The following is a 13,579-nucleotide window of genomic DNA, read 5'->3' as shown; positions in this document are numbered from 1 at the left end:
ATAAAATAAAGTATTTTTCTAATTCGAAATATGGTGTAATGGAGTATATGTAACAATTAAACTATTGATATATTTTATCTTGTTATATTAACATTTTTTTTTATTGACTTTTACTTTGGAACGGAGGTAATATGTACTTTGTGCATTGGAATTGGGCTATTTATGGAACAATTGTGGGTATCATTTCTGGAAATCTTTGCGAAACTTCACTTTGTTCACTAGGGATAATATAGGGTTTAAAAGGCTTGTTGTATATGCTAAATGCGACCGTGATCCCTATGAAAATGACGTTATCTTTAATTGCTTTACTTATATTTGTGAAATAAATATGTAATGTCTTTTGGGGGTTGTAATTGTGAAATAAATATGTAATTTCTTTTTTTTTTAATTTTATTTATTTAATTATGAAAAAATATGTAATGTATTTTTATTTAATTTAATTACTTATGAGAAAATATGTAATGTATTTATATATTTGTTAAAAAAAAATTAAAAAAAAATTCAAAACATGAGGGGCTGGAAAAATAGTGCTTGAAGAAAACACGAACAAACAATTAAATAAACATGTTTTTTAAAATTTTTACAAAAAAATTAAATATATAAAAAATTTAAAAATAATAAAAAGCAGCTAGCCCAGCACCATATCGTGTGATTGGGCTAGTCACGTGTTGTAGCTAGTTGTATCAGCTTAATTGCTTATATGACTAACCACTTATTTGATAATAGCAACTTTATAAAAGAAGGGCTGAAATTGTTTTTATAAAAAATAAAAAATGATAAATTGTCTAAGAAAGAATAGCTACCTAAAATATAAAACCATTTTAAAAGTTCCAAATTTTAACCCTTTTAATGGTTACAAAATACACCTAAATACAATTTTTTTAAATAAAAAAGCTTTTTAAGTACATGGAAAGCAACCCTAAACGGGTTCTAAAATAGCACTATAATATAGTGTAGGCCCAGAAAGGATTGGGTTATTACAGTGGAGGCCCAAAACAGATTGGGTGAATTTTGGGTTTCATATCCTAAAACAAAAAGAAGCTGATAAAGGCTAGCCCTTTCTACTGATCTGGGTCGAGGTAGCTAAGCCCTATTCTAGTTCTATTTAAAAACCCAAGTTCAATCCATGTTACCGAATAAGCTTGTACTCAGAATTTTGACAAGCCCAAATTAAATGATTTGTTACTATTCCATCTGCACCCAAAAAAAATGTCCTGTTATTGTGAGTCACGGTTCTCTAAACAGGACATCTTTTTTGAGACGCAAATAGTGGTTATCTTAGAAAAATGGGGATAACAAATTGACGATTCACTTAATATAATCCAATATTTGAACCCAACTCTCGTCAATGCATCTTAGAATCCTAACAAACAATGTAACAGTAACTTGATGTATGGCAAGTAAATAAAATTATAATGGTCGAACACACTCCGTGTGTAATTTGCTCAAATTTCATGAGAAGGTTAATGCAATTTACTCATAAAATTATTGGGTTTTGAGGAACACCAGATTTAAGGACAACTGTAGAAGAAATTAAAGGAGGTGAAAACCCAATCATTTTAGGGTAGGGCCAAAAGAAAAGGTATTCCACTCCTATTCGGAATTTGTAGTACATTTTTTTTCCTCTTTTGATAAAAAAAAATTCATACACCTGATTTGTCCCATAGAAACTTTAATTCCTAACCTTCCATTTTTGAAGGTAACACACAGTCACACTCGTAAATGTATTATTGGTGGTTGGAGGGGAAATGGATTCTCAATTCTTTGAAATTAATAATCATTTTAGTGAAATGATGTGACAATGTTTGTCCCTAAGATTGATGTTGCTTCTCCCAATCAAAATAACAATGATTTGCATACCAATTAGTCATTTTAAAAGCTTCATGGATACTCTATGAAGCCTGGCATATTTGGTTTTTATTGTGGAGCCTATATCTGATTATATGTCCATTAATTCATAAGATAATGTATGCATATATTTGGTGGGTCCATGAACACATGCCAATTTTATGACAGCAAAGTGACATGAAACTTTTTTGCCAACATAAAATACATAAATCACCATATTTAATTTGAGTAAGAGGGTAAGATATATTTGTCTTCTTATAATCATTTAGTGTGTACCCTGTAACGACCCATTTGGGGGTGCTAGAAATAAAGGAAATAAAAAAAAAAAATTGAAAATAAGGCTTGTTTATGGAGAATTTCACCTTTTTGAGCAATTGTAGGAAAATAAAAAAAAACTTAATATATACTAATCTTAATAGAAAATAAATAAAAAAATTGAAAATAAGGCTTATTTATGGAGAATTTCACCTTTTTGTGCAATTGTATGAAAATAAAAAAAACTTAATATATACTAATCTTAATAGTTGAAAACTATAGATTCCCTAATATTTATGTTGTTTCTACAAAAATTCTAAAAAATTATTGAGTATTCGGAGTATCGATAATGTAATATTTTTAGCAATGTGTGTACTCACTATTTTTTTTAATAATAGAAAATAACTACTCAACATCCAATAATGATACAAATTTCATATAGAATTCACAATTGTTATGTACAAGTTTCAGAGTACGCTAATACATTGCTAATTAAAAAATGAAGAGGTATTTCAGTCCATTAGTATATGAAGAAAAAAAAAACATTCATGAATCTTCCAGGAAGTATCAAGAAGTCCACTAAGTTTGGAATGACAAATATGTACAAGTTTCAGAGTACGCTAATGAACGCATATGTTAAACATCTATACCTACTTGTGGAGTACACAATACAAAGCAATTTGCTGAAGTCAAATAGGCATAAATAAGAGAGTGAAAATGTGAAAATAATAAAATTAAATTATAAATAATAAAAATTTGAGTAAGAGTACTTGTAAGGGCGTGAGAATAAAAATATGTTTGAAACTTAAAAATAACACTTATTGTGTGACTTAAAATAATGAAAAAATATCTTACCAATGAAACAATCATATTTCAAACAAGTGTTCAGATTTAAAACATAATCATTCCAGAAACAATCAAATGGGAATTATTGATCTCTGAATAGGAAAATTCATAAGAAAGCCAAGTAAAGAAAGGGGCAATTCAAATCCATCAGAGTATTGGGTGGGACCCATGAGGATAACTTATTGAAAGTGACTTTGGTATCTTCATTCCATGAAGAAGCTACCCATCATAGAAAACAACAAATCATGCATCTTCGAGGAAGAAGAAGCACATTACTTTATAAATCTTGGATTGTACCCATTTAATGTAATCCATAAGGAAGACAGCTATCATGGAGTGTGATACATTGTACCCATTTACACTAATTAATTTATACAATCAAGAAAACAACAATGAATATTTTTACGGGAGTGACGTATTGATAAGTATCAGATTTTGATATTTTTTAAAGACTTGTGAAAACTTGTTAGATGCATTTTAAATATATTTATAATTTTAAAATATATATTTTAATTTTAAATCATATTTGATATTTTCACTACGTGTTCAAAATTTATCAAATACTTCATAACACAGATTTAACAAATTTTAAACATTTAAATGTGACTTTTCCAATAATAATGACGTAGTATAATGGTTAAGAAAAATTTAAAATTTATTAATTGATGATAAAAAATACTTGTTTTATAGGTTTTGAAACGAACTCTTACGTTACATTAATAATTGCATTTAGATTCATAATATTACAGGAAATTGAGTAAAAATATATATATTTTGTATATAAAAAGTGATAAATGCTCAAATGTTGCATATTTTAGCACCTAAGGTAGGATATTTTAGTCCATTCATCTATCTTTATTTCTCGTTTTAGTACTAATTTATGTTTTTGTCTATTTTTAGGTTAATAAGGTTCAAACGGACTAAAAATGGTTGATTACAGTCTTTTTAGAATCAAGCAAAAGTTCCGAGAAAATTCCAGAAAAATTCGAAAAAAGGTAAAAAATGCAAAATTTCGCCACCAGGTTTGGATCGATCGAAGATACGCTGGCAGTGAGCTGTTTCATTCCCGCACGCCAGAACTCCACCTACCACATAGTTGTGAAATTAGATATTTTAAAGGCTTATTTTCTGACTTGTTCATTACTCCAAGGACCTTGTATTTAAAGGGAATTGAACCATTTTGTAAAATATCTTTTGTCTTCAATTATTATTTTAATTTTACATTGTAATAGTTAATTTCTCTCTTTAGAAAAATTAGAGATTAGGGTTAGAAGAAAAAAGAAGAGTGGAGGCACCAAGAACACATCTCAAGATCTTCAAACTCTCTCTCTAGAATTTAACAAAGAAGAAGAGGAAGAAAACAGAGCCATATTTGGGGATTACCCTTGAGGGTTCCAAGATCACATCCACCTCCTCTATGATTGGTGTGATACCCCTCGGATCCGAGACATGGGTTGATCAGGCCCACGCCAGAACCCGAGGGAAATATCAAACAATTAAAGTATTTTAAACGAACACAGATTACAAAATGAATTAAAAATAAATATTAAAAGCTGAAAGATCTCTAAATATAAAATCCTCAAATATTACAGATTAATAAAATCCAAATCCTTCCAAAACCTCCAACAGTTTAAACAACTCGGGAATCCATCTCTAGTAGACCCCTAATAAAAATCCAAACTGAAATGTAAATAATTGAAAGAACATCCAAAGTTAAACCACGGAGAGAAGTCCTACATCGTCGGAAGAGTGAGTGATAGTCTTTACTCAGCACGATCAAGCTTACGACTGGAATTGTCAAACACATGAAAAATAGAAGTGGGTCAGGCCCACGAACAAGTTCTATCTTACTACAATCCAAGTAGAGATTCGATACGCATATACATTCTAATCAACTCAACAATAGCTATATAATCCGTTTATATATATATATATCCACACTGCAGTATTCTCACTGGACTATGCAGGGGGTCTCAACCTGAATAGAAAGTAACATGCAAAATGCACCTGAGTGGGTATGAGTACCTAAGCCTAACATGGTATACCTCAACCTATCATACCCGGCTACGCATCCTACTGCATATACGCTTCCTAACCGATGACTCTGATACCCAAGCTCATATCGCGGTACCATAAATATATATACTTAAAGTTCGTCCTATTTATTCATAGTAAATTCAGTTAGCTGTTCAACTTGTTCAGCCGCATAGGCTTACATATAAGTAGGATTTTATTTTTTTATAATCCGTTCCCTTATTCCGATATAGGTAGGACTTAGCATTTCAAGTTAATCCAAACCTAGACATGCCACAGTCCCATACCGGTGACATCCAGTAGTTAATAACACAAATAATAAATGCACATATCGACTGATCCATAATAAGCATAAACAGTCATATTTAAATTAACATGCTTACTCCGGTAATTGATAACTCTAAGTAATGAGATACATCATTCAATTTCATGACAAGCACAATAAAAATAGATAATCTATCATGCTCATATTATACCAACCTAGTAATTGATGCGATAAATAATAAAAACTACACATCAATTAATCCTCACTAAGCATAACAAAAATATATAATTCGACATGCTTATTTTACATCATTGATACATGGTTAGAGACGTATAATCATTGACAGAAAATTGCCACAACAAGTCCCTGCAATTTAATTAACCATAGTCAAATTCAGTACATGTAAGTTGTTAAGAAATTTCTATTATTCAAATTTCTAACAATGTAGAACTGGGTACACCTTCTGTGTTTTAACCTGCACTTCTAAACCATTCAAAACCTACCATCACAGTCCCTAACTGAAGTCTGAAACCCAAGAAATCCATACACAGTAGCCAAACCTCGCTGGAAATAGCAGAAAAATTAAAAAAATTAAAGAAATCAAGGGAGCAGCCTCCATTTAAAGATTGAGCCTCATCCATTAAAGATTGAGCCGCCTCCACTCCTGCTATTCTCCATCGTTTCCGTCTCCGGCGAGTTCTAATTCTTCTGTCTTCCATTCCTAAGGTTCCTAGATGTCCGAACTAGGTCCCAATGTGTTCCAGAGTCGATTAAATTCTTTGTTTAATTATCAACATTAGTTTAAACATGAATTATGCACAAAGGACTTACCCCGGCCAATTATCTATTCAAGAACATATACTATTTTACAAAGATCAACTAAGCAAAACAGATTAATTCTAATGCTTCCCAATGTGCTTCAGAACTAATAAAAATTCTGTGTTCCTCAACTGACATCAATTTAAATTATGAACTATGTATAAAGAATGTAAAACAAGAAAATTTACAGTTCATGAACACATAATGATTCAGACAATGCAAACATGCGTACTAAATTGATTTTAATCTTTATTTGTTCCTGGAATTGAGTTAGATATGTAAAGAACATGACCCAAAGAGAGAGAGTTAGGATTAGAACTTGCCTTTAACCTTTCACCGTCGTTTTCCTATGTTCTCCGGCGAACCGACTACCGTAATCCTCTTCTATTCTCTCTCTGCCTCCACAGTCGTTAGTTGAGTTCTAAAACCCTAGGCAGAACCTTAAACGTACATTTATAGGCAAAACTAAACCTAGGTACAATTAAACCCTAAATTGACTTACTCGGCCCATAGAGCAAAAACCTAATTTGTAACTATGTCTGCTACCAATTAATAAAGCCATTTTAAATAATTTAAACATTTAAATTCAATTAAATAAAACAAAATATACAACTAAACCAATACTCAAATTAAACATGTAGTTTCAATCAATAAAACAAATAACACAATTTATTTAAATAAAACAATTCAACAAACAAATAAACAATAATATAAATATTAAACAAGTAAATAAATAGAGGTCAATTAATTCCAATCATAGCATAAATAAACAAGTAAAAAAAATAAAAATACACTTAAATAATTTATTAAAATACCATGACTATCCTTTTTAAAATTAGGGGTATTACAATTGGCTAGACTTCTCCTTGGAACTTGGATGAGCCCCTAGTTTGTAAATCTAAACCTTAATCTCTTTCATACTTTTTGGGGAATAATATCTTATGATTAATGTTTTAGCCTTGTGAATTTAATGAATCTTAGATTTTCCTTTTTATGGATTAATTCTTTCTATTGATTCTCTATGTGATTACATGTTGTCTTATGTGTGATTATTTGTGAATTGTTCTTTACACTAGTTTTTCTATATTAATACATATCTATGTGTGGTTGATTGAGAATCTAGTGATGGTTAGACATAGTCTTTATTAGATGGGTTTGTCAATTAATTTGATGGATTATACTTATACTTAATGAGTTGTTTTACAATTTAATTCATGCTTGTAAGTAGATAGACAATCTATACTTGATTTGATATTCCATGGCTTATTATTGCAAATTCCATGATTCTCTGGATTAATGTGTGCTATAATTGTTACTAGTTTGATGGGTCATGCTTAGGATTGATGGGTTGTTCTACACTAAATTTAATTGTTGGTTAGGTAGATAATTCATACTTGAATTTGACGATGCATGCTTAATATTGCAATTGGTAGTCGCATTTTGTTTATAAGAAGGTTTTCCCCAATTAGTTGAAAGTGTGTGGTTTGGTGAACGAGCTTGGTGGCGATTCCTATATCCCAAGACCTCGTTTCTCATCTCTTAAATCCCTATCTCAACTTAGTTTTAGTTTACTTACATTTTAATTAATTGAATCTTAGTTTAATTAATAATCCAACCTTCTTCTGCAATATTTTGATACATTAGAGTCGAAATTAAATTCTAACATGTATAATCTCTTGGGACGATCCTTTCTCACTTATACTGTATAGTATAGGTGTTAAGCGATTTATAAATTTAAAGTATGATGCCCATTTGACACTAATTTCCAAACTCAAAGTATTGTGCATTATTTTGTATACACGCTCGGGTCGCATCATAGTTTTGATGCCGTTACCGAGAATTAACTGTTTTGTTGGAATTAGACTAGACAATAGTGTTCATTTGATTGCTTCTATTTTTTTTTTTTTTTTTTTGTATATTCTTTTCTCATTTTTGATATTATTTGTTTAATTAGGTACTTGACTATAAGGAAGGCAAACATTGATCTTAAAGCAATCATTGGAGCTTAAAGCTAGTGTTGAAATTTGAAGTTGCTTAAGGACCTTTGTGAGCATTTCTTGAAAATCTCGTAGTTTAATTCTTTCACTTTTTTGTATGCTTGAGATAGCCCTTGTTGAGAGTCATTATATTGCTTAAATTTTTGTCCAAGCATCGGCCCGTGTGGAGGCCTTGTTTTTATTGCAATATCATCGACGGCTAATTTTTTCTTACATTTGGATTTTTAATGTGAATGGAGCCATTATTTGATCCAAGTTTAGGAGGGAATTTCTTCTCCTCACCTTATGCTCCTCTATTATATTTTGATCCTTATGAGATTGAATCCAATGTTCAACATGCATCATTTTATTATGGACTTGATCACTATTTTTATCTTTTTTATGACTATTATCCTCCCCCACCATTTTATGAAAAACCACCTCTATCACCTTATTCACCCGAGTTTCAAGAAAAAGTGTTAGCTTTACTTGATGTGCATATTTCACAAACTTAACTTATTAATTCTCATTCTTATATCTTAGTCAAGCTTGAAGCTCAAGTTGAGCAAATTGCAAGTATTCTTTCTCGTCAAGAGGAGGAGGAAGAGGCAAATGAACAAATGGCAAGAACTTTAATTTATATAGATGAGGATGAGGAGGATGAAACAAGTGAGCCAATGCCTAACACTCTATCTTGTATAGAGGATGAAGTGGCAAGTGAGTTAGTGGCTAATCCAATAGAGTACAACATGATTAATGAGGACTTTCCTTGTTTTGATCATGATTTTATCCCGGCCATTGTTACTTTAAAGAGTAAGGAGATGGTGACCACTATAGAGGTAGGAGAGGAAGAGGAAGAACTTGTTGAAGAGAGCCTTCCTTCTATTATCTCCAAAGACCTTCTTGAGACATGCCTTTTTGAAATGTATAAAAATTGTGGTATTGACCTTGAAAGCTCCAAAAATGAAATAAAATCTCTAATGGACTACTTAGCTAACTTGGAAGGTGAGGATATGGTGATTTTTGAGGAAGAGAAAAATGATGAACAGAAGGTATTTCTTAATATTCCAAATGAGTCTTTGAAAGACATAGACTTGTCAATTCACAAAAGAAGTGATTCTTTGAATGCACTTCAAGAGCGCAAAAATGAGGTAAGGCCAACCATGATTGAAATTTTTTTTTTCAAGACCGTGGATGAAAGGAACAAAATCATCTCTTTCATGTTTTTTCAAGTCATTCTCTGGAGGATGATTTCATTGTCGTAAGTGAGGCATTAAATGAGAAAATTGAAAAGAGGATCAATAAAGTTGTTTCATATCCGGTTTTTGACACTTCTAGTGAGTTGAACCAACGTCTTGCTAGCGACGTTAAACACTAGTATTTGTAGAGTTTCACAACTCTATTCCTTCCCCATTTCTTTTTATTTTTCACTTGTTGCGGCGTCTAGATATGTTCTAGTGAGCTTCATTGAATATTTCATGCATGTTAGGCATAAGAAAAAAATTTCTGCCTTAGAAAAAGTTACAAAAAAATTTCAACATTTTTCTGCCCAGGACTTTTCGATCGATCAAAACTCCTTTTGATCGATCGGACATGTTCTCGATTGATCGAAAATCATTTCGATCGATCGAAATTACGTCAGAAATTTTTGTTCCCAGGGCATCATTCTATAAGCTTTTCGATTGATCGTGGAAAATCTCGATCGATTGTTGAAAATTTCGATCAATTGAAAAAAAAAAAAAAATAGACGGTTGTTCAAAGTAACATTCCGTCTTGCAGAGACGTTAAACTTAGCATCCACAAGACACATTGTGTCTTTTATTCCTTGTATAGTGCATGTTTACTTTTTTTTTTATTTTTTATTTTTCTTTCATTTTGTTTCTTTACATGCTTTAATAAAAAGAAAAATAAAAAATATTTCACCATTGTGCCCTTATGTGTAGTAATGCTCGATTTACTTATCTTATCCCATTTGATATTTGATGTGAGTTTGCTAGTGTGGTTATTCAAGTAGGTTGTTGATTCCAAGTTTGGGGGTACACTTTTTCCCAACGGATCATTACCGGGCTTCATGTCTTTGTCACCATGGTATATTCTTTCTATCTTTTCCATTGTTCTCATTGCACATTGAGAACAATGTGCGGTTTAAGTTTGGGGGTAAGGTGACTTTATTGCATTCTACTTAAGTTTGAGACATAATTGCATGATTGAGATTTGGGATCCATTTAAGTTATGATTTTGATCTTTTGAGGATCATGATACTTAGAATTTAAAAATTACTTGACTTGAGAGTCCAATACTCCTTGTATGCCTTATAAATGCCATTTATGAGTAAATTTTTTTGAAAGATTAATATTTTGCTTGTATTTGTGGTCCACATCATCTTGATTTTGTGATTATTTTGAGATTCACTCTAGGATTCTACATTAGCATATGCGCATGCTAGTATTCATTTGTGGAGTACATGTTTTGTTGATTATTGATTTGGTTATATCCCAATTGAGCTAGTAGTGCTTTGAAAGTTTTCATTATTGACAAAGGTGGATAACAAACCTTTTTCACTAAGTAGCCACGATTCTAGCCTCATCAGGCATTGAATTTCTCAAGCTAAAAAGTGGAGGGCCCAAACTCTAGGTTTAAAAAAATAATAATAAAAAAAAATGAAATTTGCAAAAGCAAATAAAGAGAGGACTTCTTACCAAAGGTGAGAAGTGAGAAATGATTAGATGGAGGTTGTTTTGATTTGTAGTTTAATTGATTTGCCGGGTAAAACCTCTTCCTTGGCGATTTGAGTACCCTTTGGACTCATTTTGCATTTTTCTTGTAAATCTGGTTTAAAGGGCATTTTGGGTATTTTACTTGAAAAATAAAAACTTCTCTTGACATGGTCATGTAGAAAACGTGATTTTTTTTTAGAGGGGGTCACTTCAAAACTTTTTTTCAAAAAATATCATCTTGGCCCTCAAAAACCTTTTTTTTTTTTTTTTTTCTTCCCGAAAAGGCCTAGCTGTCAGCTTTTTTTCTGATCTGTAGTTCAACTATATGGGTGGGCTCAATCTTGTTACCGGTTAGATGGCTTATGGTAGCATTGAAACCATTATGTTTTGCTATGTAACCGGTTAGAAAAGTCTTGTAACCGGTTAGATGGTCTTAGGTTGCTTTCTTTGGACTTTTTTCTTCCGTTAACCATATCTTCTCCGTCCGGATTACGAATTAAGCGATTCTTGAGTCTAACTTTATTAATTTTTCGTTTTCTTTTCAATGATGTGCATGATAACACCTATTTTGGGTAAAATGGGTTTTTTTAACCCTTGGTCCATTTCTTGTGGGGTCTTAAAACCCTCATTTCCTTTTGCTTCTGTTGAGTCTCGGGACTCCTCGGGAAGCCATTTTTGTGTCTTAGGGATGATGTACATCTTTAGATACCTTATTTTTTTTTTAGCTTCCGCAAACTTTGGAGCTGTTTCGGGTCATCACAGGACGCACTGAGTTTGTAAAAATCTAGGGTCGTCACAGGTGGTATCAGAGCGTCCGGGTTCGAAAACCTTAGGACGACAGGTTTTAGGTGCATATATGCTTGTGTTGCCATGCTCTATGTTTTTAGTTGTTTCTTGATAACATGTTTTGATTTGATAACATGTTTACATGCTTATGTGGACGTATATTTAGAAGTTTACTTTAACTGTCTCAGCATGATATATATGCTTGTTCGCTTTAGTATGTTGTATTTACTTTTTTGCCTTAGCATACTGATGTTTGTCGGCTTTAGTACATTATATATACTTGTAGGTCTTAGCATGTTGTATGTGCTTGTCTGCCTTAGGATACTGTATATGCTTGTCGGCTTCAGTACATTGTATATACTTGTTTGTTTTAGCATGTTGATTTACGTTTGTCTGCTTAGCATGTTGGTTATGCTTGTTTGCTTTAGCGTATTGTATGTGCTTGTTATTCTTAGCATGATTGTATGATGCATACATTGACATGCCTTATGTAATTATTTACTACTTGTGTGAGTATATAGTCCGTTGTTATGTTGCTTAGTAGCTGTTTATTTCTATGTCTTGTTTAGGCATTACGGGTTGTCCCAGCTTGGTTGATTGAGATTGATGCTAGTGTATTGTCTCTTGGAGTCTGCCGTATCCCTTAGAATACATTCTTGTCTTGCGGAGTTTCCTCCCGGGGTAGGAAAAATTCATTTTTGTGAGGTCCTCATGATGGGAACCTTTTTGTCTGTTTTGTTGGTTTAGGTGTTTCGAGACCTTATTCTGATGGTTGATTCGAGTAAGGCTCATGTGAGCGTAGAGTCGCAGTCCTTGTCTGGTGGAATGAGACGTGGGCAAGGGAGGCACCGTTTTATTTCCTTTTTCCTTGTAGCTTCATGACGAGGTCGGGAGTGTCTGGGGTGTTGGTATCGTCTCTTGGAGTTTCGTGGTGACCTTGATGTGATGATGTCATTGGGGTCTTGTTTTTAGCGTCATGGGACGATGAGTCGGATTGACTCGAGTCCTTCCTTGGGGATTTGGGAGTTTTGTTTTCGTGAGCTTCAACGGTGAGGTCCTTGCATCCTTTCTTCTTAGAGTGGTGGTTATAGATTTGATAGGTGCATTGACCTAGGATTCTTCTTATCTTGCTTTGGACAACTTTTATAAGCTAAGGTTGGGGTGTGTGTGGTTTTATGTAATTAATTGCATTGGTGTAATTAATTACTCTCCCTTGTCATGGAAGACTTGGGATTTCGTGTTTGGATTCTGATAGAATCAGAGTTCTCATCGAACTCGTCGGTATCTTGAGTTGTATGCTCTTATTGGTGTCTCATAATGGTTAGTATTGGGGCTGTCCATTATATCGTTGTTTTGTTTTGTGTGGCATTAGGATTCCACCTTGGATTTGAGCCAGTCTTGGGAAAGACTTATAAACTCTTTGTTTCGGGGACCTTAGTGTTCATTTTGGGAGATGATTCGTTTCCTCATGATGAGAGATTGGACTAATCCGGGTTTTTGGGATTCACTGTCGGTGAGATTATCCTTCAGAGAGGCATTTCATCCCTTCTTGCTTTTGATTTTATGGGATTGTTATTTTTCGTAGTCACTCTTGCATTTTTATATGCCTTGTTGTTTTGAGCATGCCTAAGAAACATGTTTAGGGGATGTGACTATTTGTGGGTTGTGTGACGATATAGATGATGTGTTTCCATGTATTATATTTGTTTTAGCATGCTAGCGTCATAGGTGATGTATAGCGTATCTCTATTGCTTAACCCCTATGTGATATAGCATATTTGATTGCCCTTGTACACTATGTGTTTAGTTATATGGTGCGTGGATTTTCATTTACGTTTAGTATACTTGTACCTAGTATGCTTATGCGTTGTATACTTCATTTCATTTTGGTTTAGTATACTTGAGCTTGTATATTAGTATGCAATGGATTTAGTACTACTTAGTACACTTGTATATATATATATATACATATATATATAAGTATATGTTTTATGACTAATTGCCTTATTTAGTTCATTTTTTTTATCATTCCT

The sequence above is a fragment of the Cornus florida genome, unplaced genomic scaffold (assembly GCF_030987335.1).
Source record: "Cornus florida cultivar Cherokee Brave unplaced genomic scaffold, ASM3098733v1 CherokeeBrave_3.0.0_Hap2_Chr06, whole genome shotgun sequence".
Lineage (NCBI taxonomy): Eukaryota > Viridiplantae > Streptophyta > Magnoliopsida > Cornales > Cornaceae > Cornus > Cornus florida.
This window is presented reverse-complemented; position numbering follows the sequence as displayed.